Here is an 11,590-nt window from a genome sequence, read left to right as displayed (position 1 = left end):
GGGCCTCCTTACTTAGCTCATAACAAGGTTACAGATATATAGAAACATTGGGGTAACAGTCACCCTGCTATAGTTCCAGGGGTACCCAGGAAACAAATAAGCACTCACCCTAAATCTCCCCCTAACTGGCCTTCAGGCTGGGTCCCCTTAGCTCATAACAAGGTTACAGATATATAGAAACATTGGGGTAACAGTCACCCTGCTATAGTTCCAGGGGTACCCAGGGCACAAATAAGCACTCACCCCAAATCCCCCCTAACTGGCCTTCAGGCTGGGCCCCCTTACTTAGCTCATAACAAGGTTACAGATATATAGAAACCTTGGGGTAACAGTCACCCTGCTATAGTTCCAGGGGTACCCAGGAAACAAATAAGCACTCACCCCAAATCTCCCCCTAACTGGCCTTCAGGCTGGGCCCCCTTAGCTCATAACAAGGTTACAGATATATAGAAACATTGGGGTAACAGTCACCCTGCTATAGTTCCAGGGGTACCCAGGGCACAAATAAGCACTCACCCCAAATCTCCCCCTAACTGGCCTTCAGGCTGGGCCCCCTTAGCTCACAACAAGGTTACAGATAAATAGAAACATTGGGGTAACAGTCACCCTGCTATAGTTCCAGGGGTACCCAGGGCACAAATAAGCACTCACCCCAAATCTCCCCCTAACTGGCCTTCAGGCTGGGTCCCCTTAGCTCATAACAAGGTTACAGATAAATAGAAAAATTGGGGTAACAGTCACCCTGCTATAGTTCCAGGGGTACCCAGGGCACAAATAAGCACTCACCCCAAATCTCCCCCTAACTGGCCTTCAGGCTGGGCCCCCTTAGCTCATTACAAGGTTACAGATATATAGAAACATTGGGGTAACAGTTACCTTTCTATTGTTAAAGGGATATGAAATAAAGGTATTATTATATCTAAAAGATTTGGTGCTTGGGGTTCTCCAGATGAGGGAACTTTCTGTAATGTGAATGTGTAACTGTATCACGGTATATTTATACAATGTGAAAGTTCCAGGTGGAATACTTTTAAATGTATGATATTCATTCATATTCAAAAATTGATTGGATGAAGAAATCAATAATTAGATAGAGAGATTAAATAGTTTTATTGTAATGGACCAAACACATAGTTATCATACACACAGTAAAGTAGTCAGTAAGCAGATGCCCTGGCTGAGGGTATTAAACAAGCATGGGCAGGTTGCACAGTAATGAGATGCCAATATGGTACCCGCATTATATACTTAATTTAGCAATTTACATTTGTTTTCTAATATTATTGGTTTCTAAGATCTTTGCAGTTTACACTGCTTATAGCAGGAATTTTGCTGAATTAAAAATATGTTTCACTCTCCAAAAAGACAGTAGGATGATTAGCTGTAGAGTAGATAAAACTGATAGATTTGCAGTATTAGATAAATTAGAGAATGTGGATACTACACAGCAGCCTTCTAAGGCTCACAGCACACAAGGTACCAGCAGGGAATACACCGTGTGTGACATGAGAACAAGAATAAATCTCTCAGATAATATTAACAGGCAAATGGGCATGTGTCTGGCCAACTGAAACTAGAGAGAAAACTAAACAGCTCTATCCACTGCCCTGGCAGAAAGACTAAAGCAGGCATAATCAGGTTGCCATGGTGATGTGATGTCACAATGCACCTAATATACTAATGAAACATTCTCAGGTTGCCATGGTGATGTGATGTCACAATGCTCCTTTCAGTGGACACTGAGTGTAACGTACACAGTCAGAACAGAGTTGTGACAAGCTTCCGAGCGTAAGCAACTCCCTAATCTTTATCTAGAAGAGACTTTTTTTCTCAACTATTAATATTCAATTTTAAGGTAAAGTATGTCGTTTTTTTTATAGTTTAAATAAGGTTATTTTTCAAAGTCAATTAAATAAGAATTAGAGTAAAAAGAGAATAGACACATTTTTGAGACTAAAAACAGACATTAGATACATTTGTTACATAAATAAGTACAGGTATTGGACCCCTTATCCGGAAACCCGTTATCCAGAAAGCTCCGAATTACGGAAAGCCTGTCTCCCATAGACTCCATTTTAATCAAATAATTCAGAATTTTAAAACTGATTTCCTTTTTCTATGTAGAAATAAAACAGTACCTTGTAATTGATTCCAACTAAGATATAATTAATCCTTATTGGATGCAAAACAATCCTATTGGGTTTAATTAATGTTTTATTGATTTTCTGGTAGACTAAAGGTAGTGAGATCCAAATTACAGAAAGACCCCTTATCCGGAATACCCTTGGTCCCGAGCATTCTGGATAATGGGTCCTATACCTGTATTTATAGGATTATATATATGTGTGTGTGAGATACTGTAGAACCTTTATTTTAGAATTTTTAAGCTATAATGGAAATATAATAGTACTATAATTAGAGGGTTAGGTTGTAATGTCACAATCTTTATTTTGATCTGCAGATCGACCAATGAAGCACAGGAAAAAATCTTATCCTAATCTTCATTCTGAAGACTTGATTGTACAAGAACAAACCAGGAAAATTTTTTATGTGTTCACATTTCTGGTGATATTCACTATAGTGATAAATTGCTGGGGACAGTTGGCCATACATCAGCGTAAGGTTAAAGCTGAAAATAGGCAAAAGCTGCTTGACCTCCAGAGGAGAGAAATGGAGGAGAAAATTAGAATTAATGAGGAAAAGTTGGCAGAGATTACTAAAAAAATAGAAGAATACCAATTAAAAATCCAGGAAAAGATCATGGAAATTGAGGAAAGGAACAAGGAATTGGAGAACCAAAGAAATCGAGTGCTGCAGTTTCCTTCCTTATCTGAGATATTCTGTTCTTTGTTCTGCTCAGAGTAATGTGCATATAAGTGAAGGCAATATTTTAGAGAGAGTTAAGATATATATTTCAAAACAGACTTAAATTGGACTTTTAAGGAGGTTGGGAAAATCATAGAAATCCCTCTATTAATTTCCCAACCATGCTACAGGGGCCAAACAGTAGGGCCGAAACGTCTGCACAATCTTCGGCTCCAAGACATCCTGCTTAGATTAAAAGGGCAAGAAGTGAATGCTAAAAACATTACTGCAAGTTAAAGACTGGACAAGAATATATCCTACCCTTTCCAGCAGCAGGACTACAATGGGCCCCAGTACATCAGCACTAACGCAGCAAAGTATATCCAGTGATAACATAAGCTCAGTATTTAAGCTTGTGTTGAACTAGGATTCTGTCCATTGCTTTAATCAATAAACATTTATTTTCTGAATAATGAAAATGAAAGTACTTTACTTTTATCATTGACTATCATTATTATTACTAAATATGTATAAATATTACAAATTTACAGATTAAACTTCTATATAAAAATACTATGTATAATTATATTACATATTTGCAAATGTAAATCTATTAATTTTAAAAATATATAATAGGCAAATATAGTAATTATATATAACATTATTTATAGCAAACAGCTAAAAGCCATTTTCTGGAAAACACAGTCATTAAAATTCAGGGGGCAGTGAACTAACCTGCACTAACATCAATGACAAATGGCATATGGCTTATGTTAGACATTCATGGGAACTTTTTATATCAGTGGCAGCTTGTGGGGACGTTTCCTAGGGTCAGTTTCCCCCTGGGCTCAAGGTCCTGAAACGGGGCCTGTCCCTGGGCAATGGGGATGGCTTATTTTATGTGTAATGTATCTGATATAGGGCTATGGTCAGCCCGAAGTCATCACTGGTGAAGACAAATCATCACTGGTGATGTTGCCCATAGCAACTAATCAGAGCTTTTGTTTTCTAACTTGTAGGTGACCGTTGAATTCTAATTACTGATTGGTTGCTATGGGCAACATTACCGGTGATATTTGTCTCCAATGTTAAAAAAATATGTCCCATTGTGTAAACATGGAGATTTTGTCATGGATGCACATTCATTTTGCTTTCAGTTTCCTTAAAGTGGCCACACACGATTTGCGATCTTTCATGCTCCACAAACCGTTCAGGGCTGAAACGGCATATAAGGAGGTAGAAACAATAGGATTTCTACCTTCTTCTGCCGATTCAGCGCTGAAGGCAGATTTTGGTCAGGCGCCTTCTATGGCGCCCGATCAAAATCTTTTAACTGGCCCAATCGGCGAGTCGACCGATATCAGCAGGTTCCTGTGACATCAGTCGACTCGCCGACTTGCCATACACGCACCGAATATCGTACGAAACGAGGTTTCGTACGATATTATCGGTGCGTGTAGGGCCAGCTTTACTGGTGACAAACAAACCATTAGGGTTGAGAAGACTGCCTCATACAGATACAAATAAAAGGAATTCTGTTTGAAAACCCAGTGGGTGAGCTTTAGCCTATAGGATAAACCTGTGTAAATGGGATTTTTTTTTAGGAGTTTGGAATTCATTCCCAGAATTCCTTTTGTTTACTTAAAGGAACAGTAACATCAAGAAATGAAAATGTATCAAAATAATTAAAATATAATGTACTGTTGCCCTGCACTGGTAAAAGTTCAGTGCTTGTTTAAGAAACTCTACTATAGTTTATATAAATACCCTTGTGTGCAGCCACGGGGGCAGCCATTTAAGTTGCAAAAAAGAAGAAAAGGAACAGGTGACGTAGCAGATAACAGATAAGTTCTGTAGAATACAATGGTGTTTTATCTGTTATCTACTATGTAACCTGTGCCTTTTCTCATTTTTTCAAGCTTGTGTGTGCCATACTCTGCCTGCCCTACCCTGCCCATGTGTGCCATAATCTGCTTGCTCTATGCTGCCTGTTTGTATAGCACACACAGGCAGCCTACAGCGACACAATTCTGGCACTACTCCTACAGTCTGCACAATAACTATATATTAAAAAACTTTTTAATTGCAGTACCACCTCAAAATATGTTCTTTTTGTAGTGTGCAGGGATTATTTGTGGGTTTCTACTGCTCCTACAGTCTGAGGTGTGAACAGGTGAACAATGTGGGTCTTACAGTCTGAGCCTGAGGTGTGAACACTGCAGGGGGTAAATAATGTAGGGATTAAAAGGTGTGAACAACACAGGGGATTACATGTTTAAACAATACAGGGGATTTACAGCCTGAATCTGAGGTGTGAGCAATGCAGGGGGGCAGTTAATCCCAGTACTGATACCATTTAAATCTTACACAAGAGTAAGCCATCAAAGCAGCCAGACAGGTGGGGGGGCCACACAGAGGGGAGTCGCGGGCCTCATAGTAGAGTTTCTAAAGCAAACAGACCACTGTTACCAGTACAGAACAACAGTACATTATATTATAATTACTTTAAAACACTTACATATTTTGGTGTTACTGTTCCTTTAATGGGGACAGGAATCCTTCAGCTTTCTGTGCAAAGGGAACGGTGTGGGACAAATTTGGCAATAGCCCATAATGTGAGGATACATCTATGTTTATAGCGGGACGCCCATCAATGCTTGGCCCACCATAAAATAACGTTCAGAGCAAACCTTTGAAATGTGTCATTGGTTCATCTTTATCCTGCCGTTAACTGGAGTAATTCTGGGACAAAGAACATTCCCCAAGTGAGACATTTCAGAGCAATCTGATTAGCCCAGAATTTCTGTAGTTATGGCTTGGTAAAGGCAAAGTATGCTTTGGTTTCATTGTGCACTTTGTATGACTTACAGTTTTCATTTATAGCAGCGAGCAATACCTGGGTATATTTAAACCTCATAACCTTTTCTGTCTCTCCCATGACTGTGATGGATTTTGTGTTTATACAATTACTCCATAAAGCCACAGGCCATTGTGGAAAAATACTAATGTAGTGCAAAGTGAAAAAATTGTCTCAAAACTTTTATTTTATTTGTATCCTCAGTATTACAGGGTCATGGCCCTCAATGCTAGGCAAACATGATGCACTAGTCAAATTGCATATCTGGTGGTCCTTCGTCAGGGTCTAGTTTGTAACAGTATGGGGACACTAGGCACATACCTCTTTTACCTGCCACCCCTAGCTTCAGACTGGAGTCCATCTTAACCTGCCCTGCATGTAGCACAGAACAGGCATTGATCCCCTTATTCTTCCTGCAAAGAAGAAAGTAATTGATTGGCCCTTTCTAGTGTTCCTTGTAGTGTGGATTTGGGGGAGAAATTGGAAACCTCATAATAATATCCTTTTGTTTTGGTTTATTCAGATACAAGAAATGTTGGGTAGGCCCAAGAGAATTAGACTGTAAAGATCTGTATTATTAATAGTCATAGTTGGAACTTCTGCAGTGCTTCTGTATTTAACTTTGAGCCTCTTAACTTGGAAGGGGCAATGGGAGTGGTTAAGATCCCCTTTGATACCAGTATCTTTGCATTCACCAGTGCCAGTTTGGGATAGGTACATGCAAGTTACTCTGTATACCCTTTTAGCATATGAAAGTTGCCAGCCAGGAGGAATTGTAAGCCAGAGGTGAGGTACCTTGTTTGGACTTCAGTCTACATAGTAGTGGCAATTATATAAAGGGCAGCCCAGATGGGTAACCAAAGAGTCATAGACCCCCAGTCAGGGGAAAAAAAGCACAAGATATAGAACTCCACTGAGCATAAAGTAATAGGGAACATTAATAGTCTGATCTATCTCAAGAAGTTAGGAGACCAGATCAAGGTCTTAACTATGGATAGCAGTAGTTGTACCCCGTTCCCCCAATTGTACACAGGTCTCAATAATGATCTTGTCCTCTAAACCCTATTTATTATAGCCCCCTCCTTTGCAGAACATTGTAGATATTGTCAGCATAGCAATATGTTGTGACCACTGTACCCAGGGGCCTATTTTGAAGTAAATGTGCCCATTTAGACAGCCAATACCTATGTGTCCTACACATTGCCCCCTAGGCAGGAGATTGTTACTTACAGTATAAAGCTGGCCATACACTAAAAAGCCACTTGTATGGTGAGATTGCAAATTTTTCCCCACTATGCACGCCTCAGGGTGGGGATAAATGATTGATCCAAACATTTGGCACTTGGGTCAAACATTTGGATCACATTAATGGGGTGCAGGCTGTCAGGGCAAGAAACACATAAATGAGCTGATTTGCTACTGGTCCCAATGGTATTTTTTAAACCTGCTCAGTTTTTGGCCAGATATCAGTTGGGTTACCTTTTTGAGAGTACTGTTCATGGGCCAATAAACTGCCAACTTGGTCCATCAGCAGCATTTATCAGCTTGGGTATGGCTACCTTAAGTTTCAAGGAGCATGCCTTATCCTAATGCCTAATGACATGGGTCATTCTGGTGTTTCTGCCAATTCCTAGGCTACAGAGTCCCAATGCTCTGGATTAGTTTATGCCGGCTGGGTCTCCCCCTTAACCCAACACAGTTACAGCATCTTTTTCTTTATTATTACATTGCTGAGTTTTCCTTGACATCTTTGTTCCACACAACCTTCAGCCGCAATAGCTTAATGGATGCACCAAGTGCCAATGCCAGTGAATACATAATTGTGTCTGTGTCAAATTAGGTATTTCTATCCTTTGTCAGTTCTAATATAATGAACCTATTATCTAATACAGCTTTTCTTTGTCTACATGGGCTGCTCCTGTATCCATTAATGAGTCTTGTATCGCCTCCTATCACCATTCAGAAACGACTGAGCCAAGCAGAGTGCGAGCAGCAAACTCATTTTTCCTCATCTATTTCTGCTCTCCCATCTGGTGTCCACTGATTAGTTCCTTTCCTTCTTACAAGTGCCGCACAATGGCGAGGCACAAGGTATGGAGAGATTATTTCATCCATTCATACATAATAAAACCCCAAGGCGTTGCATAAAGAAAGCGTACCTTGTGCTTCCAATTCCAGGTCTATGATGTGTGAAATGGACGTTGTGCATACGAAATGTGTTGTCTCTATTTTCATGGTTTACTGTGGGAATAAAGGACTGCTGACATAAAACTGACTAAATGGACACCGCCTTGCCTTTATAAGGCACTGCCACTTTTCTTATCCTTAATACTGTTTTCTCTTATTGATTGAATAAAACCACTTTCATTAAAGGTACTTTTTAAAAATGCACTGTTCGCACTTCTGTATAGTTGAACTTGGCGCTGCTCAGTCTTATTTTGCGAATCGGATGCTGCTGCTCCTAATCAGTTGGTAGCTCCAGGGTTTTCTCAGGGCCCTGTGTTGAGTTGCACTGAAAGAATATGGCGCACACTTGCACACCGAACACCAGAAATGAAGACTTAGAAAATATTTGGCACAACTGCACCTGATTTGAAATGAAGTGCATTTATTTTGCCTATTTGCATCAATAGAATTGCCAATTTGCAATGTCCCCAGAATTCTGGGGAAAAACACTGCATTGTGGGGGGGAAAAAAACATGGCAATTGCACTTTGCACACTGCGTGAAGGTAAGTGAATGATTGATCAATTCTGCATTCTGCCACTAGATGCAGAGAAAACTAAAAAGGACAGACAGTTTGCTGTTGAAATCTTCGGAAAATGGTATTGCTGCAAATACTGAAGACATAATTGAAACAAGTCCTCCCAGCAATTTTATCACCCCCACCCTGGTTACAAGGAGAATTGAAATAATGCATTATACAGTTGGGGCTGGAAGGGTTCATCTTATGAGTATGTGCCAACTACAGAAGAGAACACTTCTAGTACAATGGTTATCCACCTGCCTAGGCTGAAAGTCCAGGTTGGGCCATACAGGGCAACCTAATTTCTTGATCTTGCTGTTCTACAAACCCACAGGGTGAATACCTGACAACAGTACAGTTGCTATGGAATATTTTTGAGCAAAACATGACATCCCTTCCCAGCTTTGTGAACTTTCCAGTTACAGGGAAACTTTTAGAAAGTCAAATAAAGAAAATAATGGGTTTCTGGCAGATGGAAAGCAAAACCCAAGAGCACAAATCATCATGATGAAAAGCACAGACGATACTGATGTCTCTGAGATGTTTCTCTGGTGCGGCGTTACTCTGCAGCCCCCTTCTCTGCTCTATCATTGGAAATAAGCAGCCTACAAATGTCAATGAATGCAGCTTGTACGTACAGAGCTATTTTGTTTTCTTACAAGTAAGGAAAAGAGCAAAGCTCAGTGACATTACCGCATCCACCGTTGATGAGACAGGAGACAAAAAATCCTGAGCCTCTTGCTCTTCATTCAATGCCGATAAGGGTTTATGGCATCTTTAGTGCAAAATAAGAGTTTAAATGCCAAACACTTAAGGTAAAAACACTTGAAAAACTCGCCTTTTTTTCTTGACATTTATGTATATATAACATTTATAATGAAATGCAGAAACAAGGCATATAAACCTTTTTTCTTGAACGAAACAGCATTAAATCTGCCCCTTATCTGATATCAGCAAGCCAGTAGTCCCCTTTTGTAAAGTAGCAAGATGGCTGGCATAGTGCTGATTGTTACAGGAGAAACCTCTCGCATACATAAGAAAGTTCAGGCTTCCTACTTGAAAGAGCTGGGAGGTGTAATGGTAAACACTGATCATGCCACCGAGCAGCTCATGAGTGTAGCACAGGGATTTGTCATTAGCCTTTTTCAAGCCTTAAGGTGCCCATACACGGGCCAATTATAGCTGCTGATATCCGTCCCTTAGATTGATTTGGCAGCTTATCAGCCCGTGTATGGGCACTAACTATGGGCCTGCCCGACCGACATCTGGCCTGAAATCAGCCAGATCTCGATAGGGCAGGGTTAAAAATTAGTCGGATCGGGGGCTGCATCGGCTCGTTGATGCGGTCCCCAAACTGATGGACACCTATACCCGTCGTTCTAATTTGATTGTCTGGCCCCAGGACCAAACGATCGAATTAGCCCGATATCGCCCACTTCGTAGGTGGTGATATCGGGAGAAGATCCACTCGCTTGGCATGTAAGGCCACCTATAGAATTGGGACGGGGTTAGTTTTGGTTTCATGCAAAAATTCTGCCCTGTTCAATGCACTGAGATGGCGCCTACACACCAATATTACAACTTAAAAATACATTTGTTCGTTCAAGAAAAAAAATTGAAATGGCAGAGTGAATTATTTGCTATGTAGACAGTAAACATAAAAAGTACCCCATAAACTTCATGACAGTACCCCTTTAATAATGTGCTGTAGTTTAAACCACTCCCTTGGCTTTACATAAGTTAGCTAGAAGCCCTGTCTTCCACTTATAAGAACCTTTGCTCTATTTTTTTTATGCTATTTTACTTGGAATTTTAAGGTTGCAGTAGACCAATTGGAGAAACAGACCTAGGGGAGGGCAGTGTGGCCATCAAGCTTCTGGCCTCCCTGAATGCAGCTCTAAAGAAACCCCAGAGGGAAACTTTGGCCAAATCGAGGGAAAGAATTCCTGCCTAGCCGATAAGACCCTTTCCCCATTTGCGATTCTTTACCAGGGGGCTAAGGATAAGCGAAAATGGGCCTAATTACTCAATATACAATGTTCCTGTCTTGAATATGATAGAGTCTCTAGGCGCTGTGTTTAGAAAACTGGTCGCACGAAAGATCGTACAATCAGCCACAAACCGTTCAGGGCTGAATTGGCAGATAAGGAGGTAGAAACAATAGGATTTCTACCTCCTTCTGTCGATTTAGCGCTGAAGGCAGCTTCCTGCGATATCGGTCGACTCGCCGACTTGCCATACACGCACCGAATATCGTACGAAACGAGGTTTCGTATAACATTATCGGTGCGTGTATGGCCAGCTTTAGCCTGCAGTAAGTTGTGCAAAACATTTATTAAAGGTACATGCATCAGAAGGTGCTCTTTGCACTTCTTTATAATTGTGCTTGGCACAGTGCTGTTCTACCTATTCTGAAATAAGCGCTATTGCTTGCAGGATACGCACTTTGCCTAAGGCATAACACTGGTAAAACATGTAAAAGTATAAAGATACTTATAAATGGAATCCCTAATAACCCTAGCATTTAGTTGGGGTTGGGTGCAGGATAACTTTGTATTTATGAGCCCCAGTTAACAAGATCTTTCTTGATGAAATCCATGAAACGTATCAGAAGCCATCAATAAGCGCCGAGGAAAACATCACATTAGATATGACTCTATGTTTGATTAACCATCTTCAGAAAGGAATAATTAGAGGTTAGTGACTCGAAACTCTCCCAGTTGCGCGTCGTTATTCATTTAATGATCCTTCGTCGTCAGTCACTGAAGGGCTGCCTGCTCAGTTAGATAAATATCCATGTTTATTGGTGCCTGTGTAATTTGTTATTCCACTTCTCTCAGTTTTGGAGTATTAGCTCTCCTCTGCACTGTTTGCTTGGATGGAGTTTATTTTTATTTTTTGGTGCTTGGAAAGGTTTCTGAAAAGAAAATGTATTTTTTTGAAAGGGAAGTAAATCTCTCCTGCTATATTATTGCTGCCCCTGCCATATTATTTGGGTCTAGCAATATTACTGAGTAAGAGATCAGTTGTCTTCCTAAATCAGCCTTCTAAACCCTTGACCTCCCTAGGCAATCAGTGCCACCGTCCCTTGAGGAGACTCCAAAATTCATACTGCATACTAAGCAAAGAATAGAGATTTCATATTGGCTGTGGTATGGGTGGGCTCAGGCTATGCAGCCTTTG

This window comes from Xenopus tropicalis, chromosome 10, assembly GCF_000004195.4.
Source record: "Xenopus tropicalis strain Nigerian chromosome 10, UCB_Xtro_10.0, whole genome shotgun sequence".
Lineage (NCBI taxonomy): Eukaryota > Metazoa > Chordata > Amphibia > Anura > Pipidae > Xenopus > Xenopus tropicalis.
The sequence above is the reverse complement of the archived record's forward strand: the minus strand, read 5'-3'. Positions refer to the sequence as shown.